Source organism: Aquila chrysaetos, chromosome 8 (genome assembly GCF_900496995.4).
Source record: "Aquila chrysaetos chrysaetos chromosome 8, bAquChr1.4, whole genome shotgun sequence".
Lineage (NCBI taxonomy): Eukaryota > Metazoa > Chordata > Aves > Accipitriformes > Accipitridae > Aquila > Aquila chrysaetos.
In genome coordinates, this window is record NC_044011.1 from 28,785,527 (window position 1) to 28,796,427 (window position 10,901).

Consider the following 10,901-nt stretch of genomic DNA (forward strand, 5'->3'; position numbering starts at 1 on the left):
AGTTTCCCTCATTATTACTGTCAGGAGAAAAAAAAAAAAAAAAAGGTTTTTATATACAAGACAGCAGCACACCTGTCAGATCAGGGTGTGCGCCTAAACTTCAGTAAGAAAGCAACAACGACCCAGTTGCACTTTGAAATTGTTTACACCTGATCAGACACATATGAGAAGTCTCTTTTAGACATGAGGCAGAGTTTGAAGAAAAATTTGCAGGGAAAACCCATTCTTACCCTCTTCTGTTCCACAGCACTTTCAACTGCCTGGTATAGCTTTTGACAGCAATAGCAGCTGTTTATTGCCTAGTGTAGCCATCACTCTATGTCTAGCTTTGGGTCTGGACTCCATGGCTGCAGCGTAACAGATATTACATCACGGAAGGACTCACGGCTGGAAGGCATCAGGGGAGACCCATGTTGAAACCAAGTGTCTAGTTAAAATTAGACTAGAGAGTCTACTGTCATGTTTTCTTCAAATGTAAAGGGCAGAAACATGTGTGTTCATTCTGGATGCCATTTCTTTTCTGACTGTGAATTAAGGGATTTAACATATATAAATCTCTTTGCGAGAGAACTGTTACACTTAAAAGCTGATAAAATATCCATGGATTCCCCTGCCATCAGGGCTAACCACTGGATCAACCGATGCACCACAATGGTATTTCACATAAGATTTGTAAAATTTGAGAAAACTTGGGAAAAGCATTTTAATCCATTTTTGCCTTACCTCAGGGTCTGAGCCTCTCAATCATTTGCAGCTTGTGTCCTTTTCTAAGGAAGAGAAATATACCCCAGTTTTAAAAATGAATCAGAGAGTAGAAGGTACAATGAGTCTGTGAAGAAAGGCAAAAGATAACTACATATCAAATCTAGGTCTTTAGAGACACCCATACTTTATTACTGCAACCTTCTCAGTCTGTGAACATGATCCATTTGAAGTCATAGAAGCTAGCACGTGAACAGGTTCACCTGCTGCAGCAAGACCTTCAGGGACAATGTTCAAAATCAAAACAACATCTGCAAAGGTGTGTCACAAGGATTTCACATAGGATAACCCAATATTCTTCCCATAAAGGCTCAGCATGGAGGTGACATCAGCTTTAGAGAATATTACATGTGGGGCATATGCAAACACAAACCGTCTAGGTACACTTGTGAAAAATAGCCAGCGATGCTTGCTTAGCATACAGGGAGAAATGGCAAGCTTAACTGAGGAGAGAATTGGAAAACTGGCTGCAGAAGCTGCTCCTTTACTGCCTCGGTCAAAAGACTGGGTCATCGAACTGGTACTCCACAGACTTACATTATAGTGCCAAATCTGAGCAACCTTGGGCAGATGACTTTTTGCCTGTCTCCGTCTGCTCCCTTGGATAACCCTACCCTTTTGAACTATGAGATCATAAGTGTGAATTATCACATGCACTTGATGTTAAAGCTATTGCCTTTCTTATGTGGAAGATAAGACTATAGTACAGTATCCCTGATAACTATTTGCATTCCAGTTGTTCTTCAGTCTTTCCTGCAGGGTCAGAGTCCTACTCTTCCAGGTACTGTATAAAGAAAAAAAGGGACACTTCTAGTCTTAAAAAGATTTTCTGAGTATCTGAGGCACAGAAGATAATCTATTATCACACACCCTCCTTTGCACATTAAAGCACTGTTCAGATGACTTGCAGATTCAGGTCTGAACAGAAGGCTGCTAAATAACATTATCTGTAATGTAATGAGATTTACAATTAATGACTAAGCAGAAAAACTAAGCCTGCAAACTTCTAAGAAAATAATAGATGGATGATCTTAACTTCTATTAATCTCAAGTAAGTACAGTAGTACTGAAAAAGGTGCTTACAGTGAATCATGTGATTCAATGGGATTAATTATAATTGAGAAAAGAACATAATTCTGTATAAAATATGGGGTCCAGCAGTGGAGCGTAAAGATCAGAGGGCAAAGTTGGTGTAGAATATGATAAGAAAGGCAAAGATTCAGAATTGAACAGAGCAAGATCACAGCAGGGGTTAAGATAAATAAGACATTTTTAAAGTACATACGGAAGGAGAGGGCAGTGAAGGAGACAGAAGGGCCTCTTAAAAATGGCAAGGGTAATTTATTGACACAAGTAGTAAGGGCATTGTTTAAGGGGAAAAAAAAATGAAATGAATTCTTCGCCTGAGTGTGCAGAGAGGAGAGGGGACAGATGCCAGAAAGAGACATAAATTTCCCAGAGGAGAAAGAGAAATGCTTAAGGAAATAAAGATCATACCAGTGCTGGTGATCAAGAAAGTAGAATGTCAGAAAACTGAAAAAAAATTGCAGGAAGAAACGTGATGTATCCCAAAGTGTAAGGGAGAGGGGAAGAAATACTGCAGCAATGCTTAGAACCTGGAAAGCACTTGGTGGGAAGCTGTATGCGCCAGCAGAAATCTGACACTGTGCTACCATATGGTTAAAGCTAAATTCAGGTTGTGGATGCCACCCAGCAAGCTGGTATTTTTGCTTCAAAGACCTTTTGGCAGTAAAGGAAATTTTACTAGCAATAAAAAGGCCAGTCGTCTTTGCTTCCTTCTTGCTTGCCCGGTTTCCTTTCCACCACCTGCTTTTTGCAAAGTTAGCCTGTGACAGAAAGGGTGCCTGCGAGGGAATATTCCTGAGGAGCTGTGTGGCCACCATGCTTCCCCACAGTGTATCTCAAATCCCCTGTTGCAGCTGCAGTACTTGGTACCATTCCCAATGTGCCTTTCTACCTTTAAACTGAAGTTTTTAAAGAGTTCTAGAAAACAGAATCCTTACCAAAGATATAGGGAATCCACATTAAATTGCAAAATCAGTGACCTCAGTCCGTAAAAGCTACAGACCCTAAAGGACTTGACCCTGCATGCACCAGCTCAGCTTTAAGCACGTGACTATTCCATTGACGCCAGTAGAACTGCTCACGAACGTCCATCTGAGTGCACATGCTACTGCTTCAGTGAAGAAGCAGTAATTAAACTGGGCCTACAGCATGTATATCATACAAATGGAAATAGCAAACAGAGCAGTAGAAGGACTAATGTTGGAGGGAGATGGTATCAATGACACGCACTTAAGCAGAGTCATGCCCTAAAAGAATTTGTGGGGAATTTGGCTACACTAAGAATAGACGGTAGTTGGAGCAGCAGTGGGTCAGCTGCTATTCGTAGAAGTTTAGAACGGCTATTCTAAACTTGGTGTGCAAGTATTCAAAGGTGGTAAATACTGAAGGATATGCACAGATGCTACCAGGAAAAAAAAATAAAATTGCTGATTGAAGAGCACAATCAGGCAAGGTGCTGAGTGCCAGTTCCTCAAAGGAGCTACACTGATCTATACCAGTTGAAATCCAGCCCCTACATGCTTCCTTCCACTACTAGCAAAGAGATTTCAGAGCTCTGCATCACGCAGGAACATTTTTTCACTATGCAGGATTATATGCACAGGGCCTAATCCCCCAATTACCACCAAGTAACTGGCTTTATTCTGCTGGGAATGGTTTTGATAACACTCCCAATCAGTGCATAAACTAAGGCCATGAAAGTAACATGGGTTGATACCAAGTGCAATTGGATGCATCAGATATATGCAGTGCAGCTATGGGGAGGACAACAGGAGAATTCAGATACATGGTGTGAAACCTCAGTGATCAGTGGCCAGGGGCTGCGCTCTGTACTCTTTGGGTGAAACTCTGCCCAGCAGTCACTCAGCGACCTTTGCAGATGATAATGACATGCCTAAAATAAATAGAAGTGCAGCTGAGAAATTTAGGACAAGATAGAAATAAGAGCAGAAGCTGTAACTCTTTGGAAGATTTATAATTTATGACCGTTCCATGGCAGGAGTTCAACTGTGACCCCTCAGCTGGCAGCTGTCTTTATGCTGCTTTCTCCTTCCACCTGCCTAGTGAGAAAACAGCCACCATCTCTGTGAGCATGGATAAATCTGTCATACTGACTTACACAATGAACTCTCTGGAGGGAGACTGAAGTAGTCCAGAGAATAAATCTAGCCCTCAGAAACAGTAGCAAGGTTGTCCAAGTTTACAGCATCTCCTTTTAACCCCTTTGGTGTGGACCTTAGTGGCTATAATTATAATTGGCACTATCTGACATGCTGAAGCCGGGAATCCTCTGCAACATGATGGATGTCTCGCTCAGGAAAAGTCAGAGTCAGACACAAAAAGGATCTGGGACAGGCCAGTGATGCAATACACAGCTCTCATCTGACGTGGCAGCTCTGGGCTTTAAAGCCTTTCCCAAGGACATCCAGGTGGGCAAAATGGTTTTACAAGAGAAAAATGTCTTCACTGAAGTGCTCAGATCACAAGGACAAAGCACTGAATTAGATCATTAGACTTTAAGGCCAAAAAGGCATTATTAGTTTAGATGGATTAACGGGCTCCTTCCACTCCTCCTACCCTTCTGATGGGAATATGGCAGACATTAAATTGATGCTTAATCTAACCCATGCCAGAAAGACATCATCCTCTAATAAAATCCCTCTAAGGCAAAGCATCCTGGTATGCTCCAGAAAAGTATTTTAACCAAACCAAATGGCTGTCTGTGACTGGGGATTACAGTTTGTAAAAAAAGCTAATGTTATTTTAAAATGAACAGTTTAAAAAACAAATATCAGAGACTACTTTTTGTTCACGGTTAATACTAAGAATTCACATCTAAACAGCTTATAAGGGCTTTGGACTGTGATTCATCTGTGTTGTGATAGATGGTAAATTCATCCTAATAGGTAGTCGATAAATTGCCCATCACTGTAGCTTACCTTGAACGCCTCCTGCAGATGTGCTTGGACACCTTTCAAACATATTTCCAACATGCCTATGACATCTGTTGAGCCACAGAGAAATAGGACCTTAGTACAAAGGCAAGGAAACTACAGATTCATACAATGTTATGGCCAGGACCGATGCCAACACCACAAAATCCCCTCTGGACAAGCCCGTTATTCTCACCAGACCTTAGTTTTATTCATGCAATTTCTTTCTCCTGTAGCTCTAGTTTGCTTCTGAGCTTGATACAGTCTCATGAACAAGGAAAGTCATCCCAAGACATCTGCAAAGCCACGTTCAACTTCACCATACTGTGGCTTTGCTCTGGAGGCAGCAATAAATGGTAGAACAAGCAGGTAAAGAGAGACTCCTGCACCCACCTTCCTTACTGGAAAGGCTGCTCTGCACCAAGGATTATTTTTATTTTTCTTCCAGGCCCTGGAGAGTGCACTGTGACTGCTCTATATTATTCTCATCCCTCTATCATTCTCCTCCTCATCCCTGTTTTGTGTAGGATTCTCTGCATTTTTATCTCATATGTTCCTCAAACCTTATCACACACAAGGAATTGGACTGTGAACCTTCAATGTGCTTTTCTAAGGACAAAAAAAAAAAGCCGTCAGGAACTTCTGTACAAGTGTCCCTGTCCAAGTCCCACAGTAATGTACCAAACGAGTGTGTGAAGAAATCATGCAATGAGCTATTCAGACTGCTAAAGCCAGATGCTTAAAGGTGCTGAGCACCCTCAACTTCCCATGACCTGAAGGGAGCATGGGGTACTTAGACACCTTTACTATCTTGCAGAACTGGGCACTGAGCAAAAAAACCTTGCTAATGCTTCTCTTTAAACATGCATTTCCATATTGCTTAACTATCTGATTCTGAAAGCGTTTTGTTAGAAGCTGTGCAAGGCACCTTCCAGTAATAGAGACGTACTGCAGTTTCCAAGATTTAGTTCATAAAAGCACTGTGGTAATCTTAATATCCCAGATACTGTTGACAGTAGAGTAGTGCAAAGTAGCATAACTGTCTGCCAGTTAAGCTAATGATCAGGTGGCATGTAAGAGAGAGAGAAAGAGGGAGAGAGGGAGAACAAGCTACTGGCCAGCAGAGGAAAACTGCCATACCTTGTTGCTCTCCTAGCAGAGATTCTGCTCTCAGGCCTTTCACTCCTACATTTCAGATATCATCCTTCTCTCTCCTTGCCTTCTTTCCAACAATATGACTTGTATCTTCACAGGGCCTGACATCTCAGTTAAGAGTTTACTCTCCTGTGGCATTAGATACTATTACACAGCAGAAAGCCGACACCGCTTTCTTATAGACCTAAGGCCTCTGCAAGTATATGTTCTGACCCTCCTAATTGATGTTCCTCCTCAGACTGGTAAAATCCCTTTCTAAGCATACCTATCTTCAGGAATATGATTTTCCATCCCTCCTCTCTTTTGCACAGAGTAAGGGGGAGCCCTTGCCTTGTCTGAACTGATAAAACTCTAAACACAACAGAGGATGTGAGGAAAACAAGTCAGTCAACACACCCAATATCTTCACCAAAACAGCAACACAAACTGCAAAAAGTGGACCTGAGCACATAAGTCCCTCAACACCACATCTAACTAAACACAAAATTAACTCCTTCAAGAAACTTTTCTAATGAGCATGCATTCTTACAGATTAATTTATTTTTAAAAAATTCACTTTAGAGGTTATATTCTAACCTGAACCACAATGATTTATATTCATGATCTCCGCTACTGATCTTCTCCACACACTGTAGGACAGCGCACAACTTGCTTGTATTACCAGCAAGGTTCCCTCCAGTACACTGGTCACCATCCACACACCGTGGTGGTGTCTGAAGTGATGGATTGAGAGAGCACAGAGAGTCATGGCACTCGGTGTTAAAACTGTAGCAAGCTGTTTTCTTCTTCCTTGCCATTTATGTCTGAAAATGGGATATTATTGCTGGGGCTGGATGTGGAAACTCAGAAAAAAGTCTGGGGAATAGCAATAAGGAATGTTGTTTGCTCAGCAAGATTTGGGAAGAAAGGAAATGATCTATTTTGTGAATTGAAATTATCCCCTTAATGAATTTGGCTTACTATTTCTAGTAAAAAAAAAAAAATACTGATGCTTTATTTTTGTAAAAAAAAGTGTCAGCTGTCCAAAAATACTGAACAGCTGTCCTGAAATAGCAGATTTTCCTGTATGTTTTTTTTATGATTCAGTCCATTCCATAATTTTGCAATGAGAACTGCAGACAGTTCTATTTTGCTTGCAAGAAATATGCACAATATGGCATGTGCTTCATAATCTTCTGTGATTAATGTATAAAAACACAGTCAGAACATATTTATACGATGGCTTGTAGAATTATAGAGATTGATCTTGGTTTCACTCATGGCCAATGGCTAAGGAGCACTTTAATCTGCTACAGGTGAAAAGGTAATGCAAACACTCTCATGTTTATTTAGGACAGCTATTGGGAATATTTCATGCCATATTTCAAATACAAATACTCTTTGGCTGTCTCCGAGTCAAGGAAATATAAAGTCATTAGTATATGGTTTTCTACAATCTATTGTAAATATTAAAATTACACAGGTCATTTGACCCAAATTGAGATTTCTGCCTAGTTTCTTCACACTGTTGGCTTCCAGGGGACTGTGAGAGGAAGCAGTCTCCACCATGGCATCACAGTGCTGCAAAGCACACTCCATAATGAAGTGGGAATGGTATTTCAGGACATTCTTGGCAAAGGCTTCAAGCCACCTAAAGACTGAGAGCAAGAGTCTGCTGTCATCTGAGTCAATGGAGAAGCCCCCTTTGCCTTTCAGGACTAAACACTGGTTTTAAAAAAATGCCTTATGCAAACCGTCTTCTTGAGTCTTTTTTTTTTTTTTTTTTTTTTCCTGAGGTACAGGTTAAGACCCTCACCTGCTGTCAGCTGGATTACTGTTTTGGCATTCGCATGAGAACCCTTACTAAGGGTTCTCCAAGTAAGGGCTTACACATGCCAGCCATGCTTAGTGGTCAGCAGGTTAGTTGAGATGATTATTGTATGTAGGCTTGGACTCATTTTCATAGCAATGAAGGAAATCCCCTACAAGGATCTAAGAGGTGAGGTGTTCCATGCAAATTCACTCATTGCACAGAGCACCTCTTCAGTAGGGTCACAATTTACTTCACGTATTTCCTCTCAGGAGGTTTGTGTTCCTTCTGCAAGCTGAACTTCCACGTCTAAGACTACCTAGTGTGCTTCTTGTGCTAAGGAATGAATCTCCATGACAAGCCTATCATACAAAAATATCTTAATTTTATTCATAAGTTTAGATAAAACACTAAGTCAAGGAACACTTAAACAATGAATGACAGGATAAAATTCCAGCAGCAGTGAAGTACTCACACATCAAGTAGCATTCAGATCCCAGACACTTTCTCCTACTTCTTCTCCCCCAACCTAATCACACCACCTTTCCAAAATCCCCATCTGCTTAATCTCCGTTTTTTCTGCTCAGTACCTGGAAGGCCTCAGGTTTAGTAGCTTTTTGCAGTTCACCTCTGCTCTATAAAACAATGGAGAGAGACTGGAAAAAAAATGGAAACAAAATGAAACAGGAGAGATCAAAACAACCCCAAACACGTTCTGGGTCAAACCGACATCTGATACAGGGGCTACATCCTCATTGAAGTCAGTTAGGTTTTCACTGCCTGTGGTCTTCAAGGTGAATTTGGCGCATGATATGGCCTGAGATAACTTATTGCCTGAAGCCTAGAGTACCTCAGCTCAGCCTTGCAGGGATGAGGAAACTGCAGAGTTACTTTTCATCTACTTTGAATATTCAAGTGACCCAAGTAGTCATTCAGTCATGAACAGCAATATATGAAGCCTTGGGCATTTTTAGTCTAACAGACTGAAAATATTGGACAGAAGTTACATCCAGTAGCACAGGGTTACTCTGAAAAATGAACTCCAGCTATTCATTCAGATGATAACTCACTTCAGTCTGTTAGTTATAAAAGAGCAGCCAGAGATTAATGCACTAGGGCTCAGGAGACCTGGGTGCGGCACCTGGCTCTAATAAGGACTTTGCATGCAATTTATGCTCAGAAGAGTTACTATCTAACTTCAGACATTTGAGTTAGGAGCTGAGGATCCACACACACTCAATGAAGACAGACAAGACCCCTTAGGTAGTCAGTGCGGCCCTTTAGCAAAAAGCTACTTCTCTACCTCAATTGCAGAGGCAATTTTATTCATTCCTAACACTGGGGGATAAATATAATCCCACTGTGGCACAGCTTTTTCTCTTGCCCACCTCGCAGCTTTTTGGAACTCGAGGAGATACCAACAATGTTTATTTGCATCATCTGACACATGGGGGACTTGCATCTTGATGGAGTATGTGAGCAGTGATACGCATGTCACTACAACACACGCTGTCCTGCATGAAAAAAAGCTTCACTGGGGGTATAATGTTGCTGAGGTAAGTACCTCCTTATGAGCAGGTAAAAATAAAGGCAGATAGCACTAACTGGAAAGCCTTCACTTCATACTCCACATGACAGTGTCTATGCAGAGGGAGCAGAGATGTAGACATCCTTGAGACTTTCCTCATTCCTGGAAAGGTATCCCTGCTGCAAGAAACTGGGGGGGGTGGACAGACAGAACATGCTGAGAAGCTGATGGAGTTACCACCTCCAAAAAAACCCATTGATTCACTGCCGTCCACAAACTCTAAGCACCTATGTTAAAAAAAAAAAAAAAAAAGTACCATTTAACACTGTTTCACATGGGACTCCTCACACAAGTTTCCACAGCACTACCCTACTTTGCCCTGGAACAGCATGCTTCTGGGCATTCAAAAGCAGTGTTAGTATGCGGAGGGGTTAGAGAGAACAAAGTCAGATCAAAATATCATTTCATCCCTTGGGTCCACGAGCTATTGGCTGTGAATGTAAAGAAATTATCACACCCGAGCTTACTTCTACAGGCGGCCTGGCAGGAATGCATTCTCATTCAGTTAAAGATCCTTCACAGGGAGCAATAGAAATGTTCTGTTCCTTCAATATCTTTTCATTCCTTTTCAAGCATTTATACAAGTTATTCAGGGGCTTAACCAGAAATGAAAGAAATTCATTTTAGGTTATGTGTATTAAGAGGCTCTGGGACTCCTCTACCTGTCTGACTGTGCTGAAGATTTTGTTAGCTGACTCTTTTTTTTACCTCTGGTAACTACCAGTAAATCCCAGGACTGGATTATTCTGTCCCACCTGAAACAAATTCTCTCTTCACACTGAGAAGCATTCAAAGCATTTGAAGATGTATGGGATTCATTCGGCATATTTACTAAGGAATTTAGTTGTAATCGCTTATAAACATCTGTTGCATTTTAGCTCAGTAAGTGTAAATAACAAATATAATGGCATGTGCATGTTGGATGCCATCTCTTGGAAAAAAAAAAAAAAAAAGTTGTATTTCTCTTGCCCAGCATTTGATCGCCAAAAAAAAGAAAAAAAAAGAAGTACAACATACTGCTTGGGGAAGCAGAGTTGATTAATGGGCTGGCCTGTTAAACCATCTGCTCTTGAGGACCCAGCTTTGAATCCCAGTGCCCCTAGCTGGGTCAGCATTTTTCCTGGTGCTGAGAAGTGACATTAACTCTGCCGGCCTTTGCTTTTAGGAAGGAAGAAATAGTCCATGGAATTCCATTTGCCTTGGAAAAACAGAAATACCTTCCCAGATTCTGAGCAGCAATGTTAGCAATGTTTGGTAAAAAGGACGTATTGCATTAGCATTGCCTAGAAAAAAAACACAAGTAATGCAACTCAAGACTACTGAGTTCAAAATGTCTCTCTGGGAGCACAGAATAACCTGAACATCCTTGGAGTAGAGTGTCATAAAATTAAAAGGAGAAAAATGGGACCCAGGGCTTCTCTGTGGCACACTGAATAAATGCATTTCCTCACATTGTCTTTGATAGGGTCCCTATCAGCTTGTCACTTGGGCAAAAGGTTATGCCGGCCTAGCAATAAATGCTGTAATAATGTTTCGAACCTTTGAACTAGATATCACAAAAGCTGGGGGCAGTCAAAATGCCAAATAA

The 10,901-nt window shown here is 41.2% G+C and overlaps 1 long non-coding RNA gene across 1 annotated transcript; it reads right to left on the minus strand.

Moving 5' to 3' along the window:
- Positions 1 to 240: 240 nt before the first annotated feature.
- LOC115344721 lies at positions 241 to 4,839 on the minus strand. The gene is made up of 3 exons (XR_003924624.1): positions 4,788 to 4,839; positions 724 to 767; positions 241 to 387 (listed from the first exon to the last, which is right to left on the minus strand). It is a non-coding gene; the product is annotated as an uncharacterized LOC115344721 (long non-coding RNA).
- Positions 4,840 to 10,901: the final 6,062 nt, after the last annotated feature.